Source organism: Ziziphus jujuba, chromosome 9, assembly GCF_031755915.1.
Source record: "Ziziphus jujuba cultivar Dongzao chromosome 9, ASM3175591v1".
Taxonomy (NCBI): Eukaryota; Viridiplantae; Streptophyta; class Magnoliopsida; order Rosales; family Rhamnaceae; genus Ziziphus; species Ziziphus jujuba.
In genome coordinates this window covers 11,320,966-11,334,707 of record NC_083387.1, presented here as the reverse complement: position 1 = coordinate 11,334,707, position 13,742 = coordinate 11,320,966, and positions in this window count along the sequence as shown.

The following is a 13,742-nucleotide window of genomic DNA, read 5'->3' as shown; positions in this document are numbered from 1 at the left end:
GACATTATTATAATTATTATTATTTATTTCAGTATATATAATTTCTATGTATTTTTAATTTATTGATTTATATTATTTTTATAACAAATAATACATATAATATAATTTAAAATTTGTATGTAAACGTGCGATAACATTAAAGCTTAAATATTATTATTTATGATATTATATATATATAAATATATATTATCTATATCATGAGCTAATTTATATTCTTTTCTTTTTCTTATCTTTTCTTCTTCTCAGTGTGACATTATTTCCACTCCGCACGAACAATATTATTATCATAATATAAATATTTTACTCAGATTTCTAGATCACTAAATTACTATAAAGAGTGTAATTATAGTATTGCAAAAGGTGTGAAATTGAATAACCGTATCCTTTTGGTATTTGTATAGATTTATCCATAGATATGAAAAGTGAAGCAAGCAAATGTCGCTGACACGGGCAAAAAGTCACTAATAATGTCGGTTGTCGACCACTTCCAACATCGAAAGAGGGGAATTGGTGGGTGGGGGAAGAGTTTCCGTCATGGGTGCTGGCGGAATGTTGTCGGAATCAATGAGTTTCGATTGGAAATGCAGAAGTCGGTCGGGATTTTATTTTTTGGGTGAAAATGGTGGAATATCGGTGGGAAGTCATCGAGTGTCGGTGGAATTTTCGGGGAGATGTCAGCCGGTGGTTGTGATTCTGAGATCTGATCTGGTTTTTGTGTGTGTGTGTGTGTGTGTGTTTGTTTCCCTGTTGGTTGTGAATGTGATGTGAGTGTGAATGTGTGATCGGCCAAGAAGAGACTCTGGGTTGTTAAGTTGTGATCTGGCAGGTTGTGATATGGGTTGTGATCTGGTCGAGAAGAGAGGGAAAGAGATGGCTGAAGGGAAAGAGAAGGACGGGAAAGAGAAGAAGAAGAGATGGCTGAAGCTGAAGGGAAGGGGGATACGCAAAGATGACTAAAGAGAACAAAAGAGGAATTTTTTTTTTTTTTTTTGTTATTGAAATTGTTTTTTAAATTTTTTTTAAAGAATGTTAATGAAAGTGTAAACTGTGAATGAAATTATGAAAGTGCCAAAACTGAAAAAAATATGTGAATGAAAGTGCAACTGTGAATGAATGTGCAGGAATTATTAATGCTTTTGATTTTTTTCAAAGTGTGAATCGAGTAGGAGTAAGATATCGAAGGGAAAAAAATAAAAATAAAAATTTGAAATGAAATGATCAGAACGAATCTTTTTTATAGGCATCTTTTCAATCACATAATCCTCACAGTGATTACGATGTTAATATTTTTAATCATCCCATGTCTCAAAATGAATGTTATATTCTTCATTGGATAAATCCACATTACCCTCCACTTGAAAAATTGGTTGGGATTGATAGAGAAAGATATACTTGGCACATCCACAATTACATGGAAAATTTTTCTAATATGATGAGTTTGAATGCCTATTGTTATACACACGAAGCTCCAAGATATGATCATCAATTTGAAGAACCAATGAATTATTTTGGTATTAATAATATATTAGGGATTATATTTGAGAATTTCTTGTATTTTACTATTATTTGTTAAATTTTCTATATTTTTGTGCTAATTAGCTTTATATTTTATTCACTTATAAATAATTTATAGTATTTATAGAATATTTTATGATTATTCTATTCTAATTATTGTATTTTTATATCATTTTACTATATTAATTATCTTATATATAAAAATTTGTATTTTAAATTAAAAATTTACAATTTCCGGAAATATATCGATATTTCCATAAAATTATACCTTTGACATTTTCATTGACATCGATATTTTTTTCACTGGATATGAAAATAATTTGTACTTTTTAATTATCTTATTTTTATCAATACTATTTTTTTTCATAAGTATATAGTTGTATAATCTAACTGATATATTTTCATAACTTAAAAAGTTTATTTTCCACTCATTGTTTTAATCTTTAGTTTATTATATATAAATAAAATTTAAAATGATGCTTAGGCTGATCATTAAAAGTAACAAATCTTGGTACATAATTACTGCATTGCAAGTAAATAGTAATATACAAGGAAGCAATTAAATAATTTTAAGCAAAAAATTAAAAAATCAGTTTGCACTAATATTAATTAATGCAATTCATTTAAGAACTTGCTAGCCTTTGTTCTGCATATTGTTAATATAGGTTGATTTAAGAATTTCAGCTGGAAAATTAAAATGTGAATTTTTCTTTCTCTATTTTGTTAGCTAGCAAACAGGAGTAGTTGCAATTTTTAGTTGAAAATATGTGTTGCTGTCATAGTAGTTTACAAATTTTCTTTTAAATCTCTATAAAAAAATAAAAATAAAAAGTAAATAAAAAATCCAACTGAATTATAACCTCATATATAATGTTGGAACTTTCAAGCAAGAAATTTGAAAAAATTTGAATATAATTGGAAAATATCATTTAGTTTTGTCTTAATTACACTTAAACATGTGTATATGAAAAATAACCTAGCACTTATTTATTAATTTTTACAATTAAAAATTATAAGTGTAATTATAAAAAAACTGAAAGGGTGTAAATAAAATATACTTTGAATGTAATAGGAGCATACTGGGTCTTGTTTAGTGTAGGATTTCCTACTGCTTTTGTTTTTTCTTTTGTTTCTCCATAAGTGCTTTTTAATAATCATTTTATATTGATTTTGATTGAAATTGCTTTTAAAAGCCTAATCATTTTCCAAAATTTATCCAAACATTTCTAGAAACAACTTTAAAATTTTAAAAATAGTTTTTGACTTTTCAAAAACTATGGTAAGCAGAATTGGCCTCTAAATAAATCTCAATGAAAGTAATAGTTTATTGTACTTTATTGATTAAAAGGAACCTCCTCCTCTATCCAAAAAATAAGAATAAATGCTCTTGACTGCTACAGGTTAGCATTTTTTTTTTTATATTATTAATTGAGGAGGAAGAATGTCATCCTCACAGTCCGTCTATGGTGCGGACGGTCCTTATGCGGACCACAGTATTGGTGACGGTTTTTTATAGTATTAGTGACGATTTTCTAAGAAACCGTCGTTAATACTATGAAAAACCGTCACTAATACTGCGGTCCTCATACGGACCGTCCTCACCATAGAATTTCCAGTCATCCTCAAATCATGATTTCGGATTTTTTTTTTTTTTTAATATTGATTTTGATTGAAATTGCTTTTAAAAGCCTAATCATTTTCCAAAATTTATCCAAACATTTCTAGAAACAACTTTAAAATTTTAAAAATAGTTTTTGACTTTTCAAAAACTATGGTAAGCAGAATTGGCCTCTAAATAAATCTCAATGAAAGTAATAGTTTATTGTACTTTATTGATTAAAAGGAACCTCCTCCTCTATCCAAAAAATAAAAATAAATGCTCTTGACTGCTATAGGTTAGCATTTTTTTTTTTATATTATTAATTGAGGAGGAAGAATGTCATCCTCACAGTCCGTCTATGGTGCGGACGGTCCTTATGCGGACCACAGTATTGGTGACGGTTTTTTATAGTATTAGTGACGATTTTCTAAGAAACCGTCGTTAATACTATGAAAAACCGTCACTAATACTGCGGTCCTCATGCGGACCGTCCTCACCATAGAATTTCCAGTCATCCTCAAATCATGATTTCGGATTTTTTTTTTTTTTAATATTGATTTTGATTGAAATTGCTTTTAAAAGCCTAATCATTTTCCAAAATTTATCCAAACATTTCTAGAAACAACTTTTAAATTTTAAAAATAGTTTTTGACTTTTCAAAAACTATGGTAAGCAGAATTGGCCTCTAAATAAATCTCAATGAAAGTAATAGTTTATTGTACTTTATTGATTAAAAGGAACCTCCTCCTCTATCCAAAAAATAAAAATAAATGCTCTTGACTGCTATAGGTTAGCATTTTTTTTTTTATATTATTAATTGAGGAGGAAGAATGTCATCCTCACAGTCCGTCTATGGTGCGGACGGTCCTTATGCGGACCACAGTATTGGTGACGGTTTTTCATAGTATTAGTGACGATTTTATAAGAAACCGTCATTAATACTATGAAAAACCGTCACTAATAATGCGGTCTTCATGCGGACCGTCCTCACCGTAGAATTTCCAGTCATCCTCAAATCATGATTTCGGATTTTTTTTTTTTTTTAACCGGTAATCATTGTCAATCGACCTTTTGCAATAAGACAATACATGTTAGCATATTATGAGTCATAAAACTAACATTAATATTTTTTTGGGGTCAAAAAATTGCCAAATTGTTTGATGCAAATGAAACATATTGCTACAAGTACTGTCTCCTAATAAATCATACTATAATTTATTAAAATCAAATTCACCAAAAAAAAATTATTAAAGACAAATCTTTTTCTTCAAGAAAGAAGAGGAAAAGAAGGAAAAAAAAATGGGTCACAAATTAAGTGAATTAATTACGTATTATTATTTTAGACATATAACCTTTTTTTTTTTTTTTTTGTCGAAGGATATATAACCAATTGATATGATAACTAGAGATATAGAACAAAAATAGCAAGACCTATAAAAATGACTGGCACTTAAAGCCCATTCTTTTCTTATTCTGGGAATACCAACCACTGGAACACCGAGCAGCCGATATCACTAATCACAACTTACTAAAAGATCTAGCAAATAAAGCAAAATTATATAGACATATAGATATGGATATATTTGATTATCAATGCTGATTGACAAATTAAACATCTCTATTAATTGCCATAAAAAGATGCAATTAGTAAAAAGATTTTGATAAATCAATTGACTATACTATTCGTTACCAAACCATCATTAATAGAACCTAACAATTTAAATTATTAATACTAAATAGTTAATTTTTAAAATTTTAGTATAAAAATAATAAAATTAATGTTTCGTATTAAAATTTGTTTCATAAATTGGTAATTGTCATCAATAATAATAAATAATAAATTTCTTTTATAATAAAAAAATCAGAAAAGAAAATAAAAAGAAAATATCTAATAGGATATAGTTGTTTATAACTACTCTCCTAACTTCATTTGTCATTATATTTGAACATCTTTGATGAAAATATGAATTACTATCTATCTCTCATAAAAAATTTAAAGGATATACTAACTATGTGATATAATTACTTAATAAACATTTAACCCAAAAATCAATATGCAATGATTATATTTAAAACATAATTAATTAATAATGTGTCTACTTATTTATTTTTAAAAATAACATTTTTTTATAAGAGTTTTTTTTCTAGAAATTGTTGTTTGAGTTATGTTAAAAATACACGTTGACTTTGACAATACTTTTTTCCTTCTGTTACCTCATGAGCTTGAGACTTTTTGGACAATTGCATTGGAAATGATTTCTTAAAACATCTATCTAATTTTATTATGGGCAGGTACGAAATAATCTAGATCAACCAAATCGACTTGGTTTTGTTTGGTTTGAACAATTTTTAATTCAAATAGATTATAAATAAACATAATATTAGACCAATGCCCAATTGAACTGATCAACAGATTTGGTTTAGTTTTTCCTATTGATTTGGTCTGTAAAAAACCGATCAAACTGAACTGAAACCTACCTATAATTTTTATGATATGGCAGTTTTTTTTTAATTTTTTTTTTTTTTATAATTTACATCCTCATTATAGATGCCCTTATAATTATTTTCATACAATTACTATTTGCTTTCCTTTCCTTATTATGCAGTTCTCATCAACTTCTCTTATAGCAGAAAAAGAAACCCATTAATTCTCTATCCTAATATAAAAAATAAATAAATAAAATGTATTTAAGGAAAAACTTACAAATGGTCACATAAAAATTATGAATAAAACCAAAAAAAGAAAAAAAATATATAAGATGAAAATGATAACGTGCGTCTGTGTGTGTGTATATATATATGGAAATTCTATGATGAGGACAGTTCACATGAGGACCGCAATATTAATGTCGGTTTTTTATAGTATTAACGATGGTTTTTTAGAAAATCGTCACCAATACTATGGTCCGCATGAGGATCGTCCGCACCATAGACAAACTGTATATAAATATTTTTTTTTTGTGTTTTTGTACCGACTTTTTAACTAAATATATAATTTGGTATTATCGTACACCATACGATGCATGAATCTAAAACAGCTCAAAAGTGAAAAAGATTCAGGGCCGGCTGAGATCTAATTGCAAATGTAACATTAATTTGTTATTAATTGAAAGTGCATGCAACATTGCACATGCTCATAAAGTTTAATTTATACAACATGATCGTCCACTTAGATTTTCAAGATCAACAGTGTCTATGTCCTCTGTTCGTATTATACATTTGCAACCTCCCCACATATTCATATTAATTATTTAATATATATATATAATAAGTTGATTAATCAAGGAATATGTTATGATATGTGGAAATATGTGGAAAACATATTTTAACATAAGGTGAAAAAAGTATTGACATATCAAGTGCTTATAATGTCATCCCCAGTCAATGTAATTAAATAAAAAAAACCATAATTGGATCAGTGTCAGCAAACTTTACACTTTCCACAAAAATAAATTTCCAACAAATTGAAAATTGTATATATATGTATATATAATTGTTCTTCTAGAAACTATTTCTATAGTAAACAACATAACGACAATGATGTAACAAGTTATATATGTTGTCTATTAATTAATAATTTAAAATTTAAAATTTAAATTTAGATAGACATAATAATTATAAATATTGTGTATATCTTCTATTATAAATTAAAAGATAATTTTTAACTATTATTTAAATATTATATATGTTTGTATATATATATATATATAATATGTTTGTATATATATATATATATATATATGATTTTTAACTAGAAGAATACATGGTCCACTTTATGGTGCATAATTGTGGCGGTTAAAAATAAATGTACTAAATTTTCAATTTTTTTATCCATGATTTCATTGGTGCATCTATGACTTATCAATTTTATCTATCTGTAACTAATCAGATATATTGTGAACTATATAAATCGCTAAATCATAATTGACATATATTTATATATATATATATATATATATGAAGAGATATATTTTTTGTACCAAAATTTTTCATAGATATTATATTATCCTTTAAATATATAGATTTACTGATATACAAATCATAAAAATTAATATTCATAATGTTCATCTTTGAATGTACTTAATCATAAACCAAAATGATTTGTCAAAAAATATTTATCAAATGCCTTAGTATATTGAACATTCTCCATATAACATGGATCTTTTCCTATATATTATTGATAATTTGATCCGAAGAAACTAATTTATCATGTTATATTGTACTAAGAAAAATAATGACCCCATTAGTTCTTGTGACGTACGTATGGATCAGTCAAATTTTGGTAGTAATAAAATCAACTTGTATTTTTCTTTTAGTAGGCTAATTTAATAACAAACTATTTTTGTTTATTCGGTAAGGGTTTAATAAATAATTATGTGGGATCGTTGATCGAAGAGTGCAAATGATTATCTATATTAAAAATAACGAGTTTGTTAAGGAAATGGGAGAAATAAGAGATGCGATGGAATCCTTTTTGTTTTGCTTTTACTAATTATCTCGTGGATCTGTGCGACTTATAAGCCAGATGAAACATAATAACCAATTATGACTGGTACGACTAATATATAAAGGACAAAAAGAAATAGTGATATAGATCCATGTGTATATTCAAATCTTGCATAATATAATTACACACACATATATATATATATATATATATTCAATATTAATGCTAAGTTTTTTTTGTTTATAATTTAGGAGGAAAAGAAGCCATATATAGATTGATTATAAGCTCCTATTTGAAAAGTATTAAATTTAGTGAAATTTTAAAATTTTATAAAAAAGTAAATTTTTATTTATTTATTTTCAGATGGTGGAATTTGTGTACACCAGAGAAATTTCACAAGAGGCAAAAGTAGGATGAAAAGTATTCCTTTCAAAAACATATGATTGTGAGATTAGTTGAAAAGTCATTTTTATATATTTTATCAAAAACAAATTAATATTCAATTTTAAATATAAATTTATTTAATTATTTGTAAGTCTAGAAATAATATTTTTATTTCTAATCAAACAATAACATTAACAATAAAATTCCCATAAAACTTGAAATGTATTTCATCGAAAATTTTGATACTTTTCATATGCAGCCAAATATTTATATAATGAAAAAGTTAATATAACGTAAAATTATGAAAATGCTGTAGAAATTTTATGTTTTTATTAATTTTTTTTTGACACACTATGTTTTTATTAAATAACATATAATTTTGTACATAATGATATTTGATTTTCTATCATATAAATAAAATAATATATTTCATAAAAGATAAAAAAAAAAAAAGATTCAAAATTTAAGACGTAGACTATATCGTTTTAAGGGACTCTTTGACTGCTGGAGTCCTTGATCATCTTCCTTTTTTATCTTTATTTTTATTTTTTGGGTAAATTACAAAAGGGCTTTTAATTATAATAATATAATGATATGTCATCTTATGTATATATAATGTGCTGTTTTGGTTTGGCGTCATTAGAAAAGACATCCAAACTATAAAATAATAACAGCCTAGGAAATTGAAATTTAATATGAATGTGCATGAAACAAAAAGCGAATTCACAGCTATTTTAATTCTCAAATGATCATCCTTTTTATTTGCTAACATTATTACTTTTCAAATATTTTTATATTACGTTTGGATTAAAAGAATAGAAGGAAATAGAAAGGAAATTATTATTCATCCTTATTTCGATGATTAAAATATGGTGTAAATGAAAGGTATAGCCAAGAAATGGAAGGAATTGATCATTCTATTTTAACAATTTTTTTTTCACATCCAAATTGAGAGGAAAAAGAAAGAAAGGAAAATACCTAATGATTTTTATCAATATTTTAAAATTACCCATATTATTATTATCTAGTTGATTGATCATATATACACATTAAAGATATTTTATAAATAACTTACTTTTGTTTCCTTTCATTTCCATTTACTAATCATTCTTTCCTCGTTAAACTTATCTTTTCAATTTCTTCCCTCCTGTAAACCAAACATAGTGTAGCAGTCATGTCTTGCTTTCCTTATGTATTCTTTTTAATATATATATTTTTTTAAATATTCATTTTGTTTTCGAATACTGGCTTTTATTCCATGGAATGAATTATAACAATAGTAGTCAAATTTTATATTATTATAATTATTTCTTTTTTAATGAATAACTCCATAGAATTCTTACGGACAAAGTTAAGAAAACACAAAGTGGGTAGGACCGATTTTATCCATGAAATAATGAATGGTTTATCATCTAGAATATAGATAGTTTATTTTATTTTATTTTTTTCTGGTAACAAGTAATAATAATGCTAAGCTACAAAATTTATTTACCAAATATTGGATATAAATGATATAATATTATTTTATTGGATTCATTTTTAACGAGTTTAGATTATATAAATTATCATCCATTAACAATATATTTATTTATTTATTTTATATTAAATTTTTTGTGGGAGGAGGTTAAGTGTTTTGGACCCTCTAGTTTAACTCTAATTTCATTTAGGATGTCGTCCTTCGTGCTTATTTAAGAGTGATTTTGAAAAGCTAAAATCATTTCCAAATCGATAAAAATATTTCATATAATGTTTGGTTAAAAACTGTAAAATCATCAAAGAGTAATTTTGTTATTGAAATTTATTTATTTAGCGATTTTAAAAAAACACCAATTATGTAATTTTGAAAAATCAATTGAAATTTTTTTTTGGGTAAATATAGATGTTTTAATGGCGCCAAAAAAAAAAAAAAAAGCCAAAAAAAGTCTTACAAAATGGAGGACAGAGCTTCCTCCTTAAGAACATTCAGCATAGAAAGAGGAACATCCTCTGCGTATAAATCACCAAAACAAAGTATATTCATAAAATATCAAGTGAGGTTGCTTATTTGACATGTCTCTCATATCCATACCTATAGAATTATAAATTTGAGATATAAAAAAATTATTATAAATGATGAAAAAAAAAATCCATATTTAAGCTATAACCCTCCAAGTTGTGACTTGTGAATAACACACATATAAAAGCGAAGAAACAAACAAAAAAAACAAAATAAAATTATAATAATAATAAAAGGAAGAGTTTAAAATTCAAAAAGCACATTTAAAAATGAATTGATTGGTTATCTTATTTGGTTTTGACTGAAAAATATCTTTCTTGTTTTTGGGTACGAAGCCAAAAGATGTTAAATAGAACTGAAACTTCACGTTCAAAGGCCTTTTTTTTTTTTCCTTATTATTTTTAACCCAAAAAAAAAAAAAAAAGGAGGCCTAAAAGACTGTAGTGTGTGATTGAAATCCATCTTAAGGCTGAAATTGATCTGATATTCTTACACAAAACCATTGAGAATGGAAAAAGAAAAGAAATCAAAAGTTGGCAGTATCCCATAAAAAGAAAAGAAATCAATAATAATCTTAGCTCTCTGTTTACTTCAACTTTGTTGTTTCTTAAAGAGTCCTCAATATTATTCAATCCAAGTTTGAAATGGGTTTGAAATTTCTTTGCCCCAATTCTGACTCATCATTGTAATTCAATAAGTGGGTTGCCCACTAAAAATGTCATTGGAAGAGGAATAACCACCTTCTCTTTCTCATCAATATGTTTTTGAAATTCCACAAATTTGACCACCATTTATTACTATTTAATCCCTAAATCAATGCACTTAACTGTAAAAGTTGCATTGATCAGTGATCACCTACCTGCTAGTAAATATAGTTATAGGTCCCCCATCACTTGATTAATAACTACTTTTTATTATTCACCAAAAAAAAAAAAACTATTTTTTTTATTTATTTGTTTATATTTTACTTTTTTGAAATCTTGTTAATTTTAATTTATTTCACATATATTTTTAAGCCAAAAGTTTTTTTTTTTTGGTGGAATTTCTAATCAAAATATATACTTAATTGTAACAAATAATAGCATTTGTGACATTTTGTCCTTCATAATCCTAAGCATTAATTTTCCTCTTATATAAATTCAATTAATTAGAATATCAAATTGAAAAGATGATGATAAACTGTTTAATTCCTTACTCAGAAAATCAAAATAACAAATATAGAATCTTTTAGGGGCAGTTCAAACTAAAATGACCGTTGATGTTTAATCTCAATGTTCTGGATTCAATTACTTTGAAGCTAAAAATAATTTTGAGCTTTTGGGCTTGTTAGACCTGGTCATTTTTGAGACTTTTTGGAATCTCATTGATTTTTGGATTGATACGAAGTTGGTGGATTACTACTCTTTCAAAAAAAATTTAAACTATTGGAAGTGAATCATCATCGTGTTTATATTTTTCTTAACACCCCCAATTTAACATGTGTTAAAAAAAAAAAAAAAATAACAGACATAAAGACTTTAAACGATTAAAAGCTTGATAACAAAAACATTTTTAAGTTTAGTGTAAAATATGTATGGACGACTATACTTTAATCCTGATATTAGTTACAATTAATCATTGAATTAATAAAACAGATTGTCAACTTCTTACCAGCATTCTGTTAATGCTTTGTTTTTGTTTTTTCTTTTTGGTAAATCTTACAAAACTCAAAATGCTTTGTTGAATTACTTTTCAGTGGTAATATATGCAAGAACATCAAAAATAAGTTTGGGTTATCTGGGGCTCTTTTTTGGGTCTTACAACTATGTATTCAATATAAATAAAGATAAAAAACCAAGATAAGTTTTTTTTTTTTTCCCAATTTTTTATTTATTATTTTTAATATGCCTGATGGAGATACGAAGGTAGGACTGCACAAATTTGATATAATCGGAATGTCTAAGAGATTTTTTTTTTTTCCTTACCCTAAAATTTAATTAAAAAATATGTTTATTGATACAAAATTAGGTTTGTACAAATAGTAATGTTATGTGTATCAAAATGTTGATCAAATTTATTTATCAAATGATAAATATTACAATATTATTTATTGATATATTTATACAACTTAAATGTGAAAAAATAAATTACTTAAATATTATCATATTATTTATCAAATTAATTAGATTTATATTTTGATAACTTTAATATTATGTTCCACAAATTTTATACAATTTGGACATTGAGTTTTTATTTTTTTATAACTTGAAAAGCTTACCTTTTAATGCATATTTTATATAGATGTTGCACCTGAATCAAGAAATAAAATCAAGAAATTAAAGAATGATCCACATCAATTAGTCACTACCACGACCCACCTATAATTAATATTCAATTAAAGAAACGTTAATGGACCTTCTTATATTTCCACAGCGCCATCTAAATTGAATAGAAGACCACCCGCCACCCAACTGCTGAACACATCATGCATTGAATTGAAGTGTCTTTACCAAGTAATTGTTTTAGAAAAGCAACCGCATTTCCTTCACCACCACCACCATCAATGTTGTTAAGTCCACATCCCACTTTGATTATCACCCCTTCAATTCCTATCTAACTAGGTCCCATTTTTAATTAACCGACATGTAAGGCTCAAAACCTCATATTATCACATCACAAACCAAATATATATAAATAACAGCAAAACCCAATAATTCTTTTCGACTATTTCAGAAATAGTAGCGTTTCACTAATATCTTTAATTACTTTTATATTTGTATTTATTTTTATAGGCAAATTTTGTTTATTTGTTAACACAACACAATTTCTAAATTCAATATATTGTCTTGTTTAAAAGAAATCCAAGTGACAAAAGTGCTGTCTTCTTAAATAATGATTGTGAGTTTATAAATTTCCAATTCCAAATAATAAAAAAAAAATTCAATCATATTATTTTTTTTTATTACAACATAAATGGGGGAGAGGGATTTTTTACCCACATTAAAAATTGACGCTTGAATTTGGACATGAACCACTAGACCAAACCTATAAATCATTCATATCATTTAATGAAGGAGATCGATATATCAAATATTTATTGCTCATAAAATTTATTAGCACTATAATTATTTAGGAGAAATCAATAAATGGCTCTTGCAATTCTTTAAAAGACTTTAAATAGTTAACTATTTAGGGGAAATCAATAAATGGCTCTTGCAATTCTTTAAAAGACTTTAAATAGTTAAGAGCCAAGACACCTTTAAGAAATATAATTAGTAATCGAGCTACTTTTTTACTATGGTGTTCTATTTTTAATATTTTGGTGAATGGGATTATAACCAATGGAAGTGGAAAGTGGAGAAATATTATGTAGACGAAGAAGCTAATTTTGGCAGCATAGAATTAAACGTGGGGTGGTAGGCTAAGGTGAAGCAACCTCCATTAGAAGCTCATGTTGCACCAACATCAGGATACATGGTTCTCGAATTAAGGGAAAAAGTCAACCACAAATAAACGGACCAGGGGGCAAGGAGGTACAATGCCTGTCTACCATTTTCCTCACAGTAAACAAAACCTAAAAGATTTTCCATGGTTTTTTTTTTTTTTTAACCACCCCCCCCCCTCTCTTCTGGAGAAACAATATCTTTTTGATTGCAAAATGAAAATGATACATTGGCACCATCATTATATCATGTTACTCATTTTTTCTTGGTTGTAGAATCATTCATGTCATTGTGTTTTTAGGAAACATTAAAACACACCCTCTCCTTTTAATTTATAATTGTATTTCTTCCCCCTTCTATTTATTTATTTTTACCCTT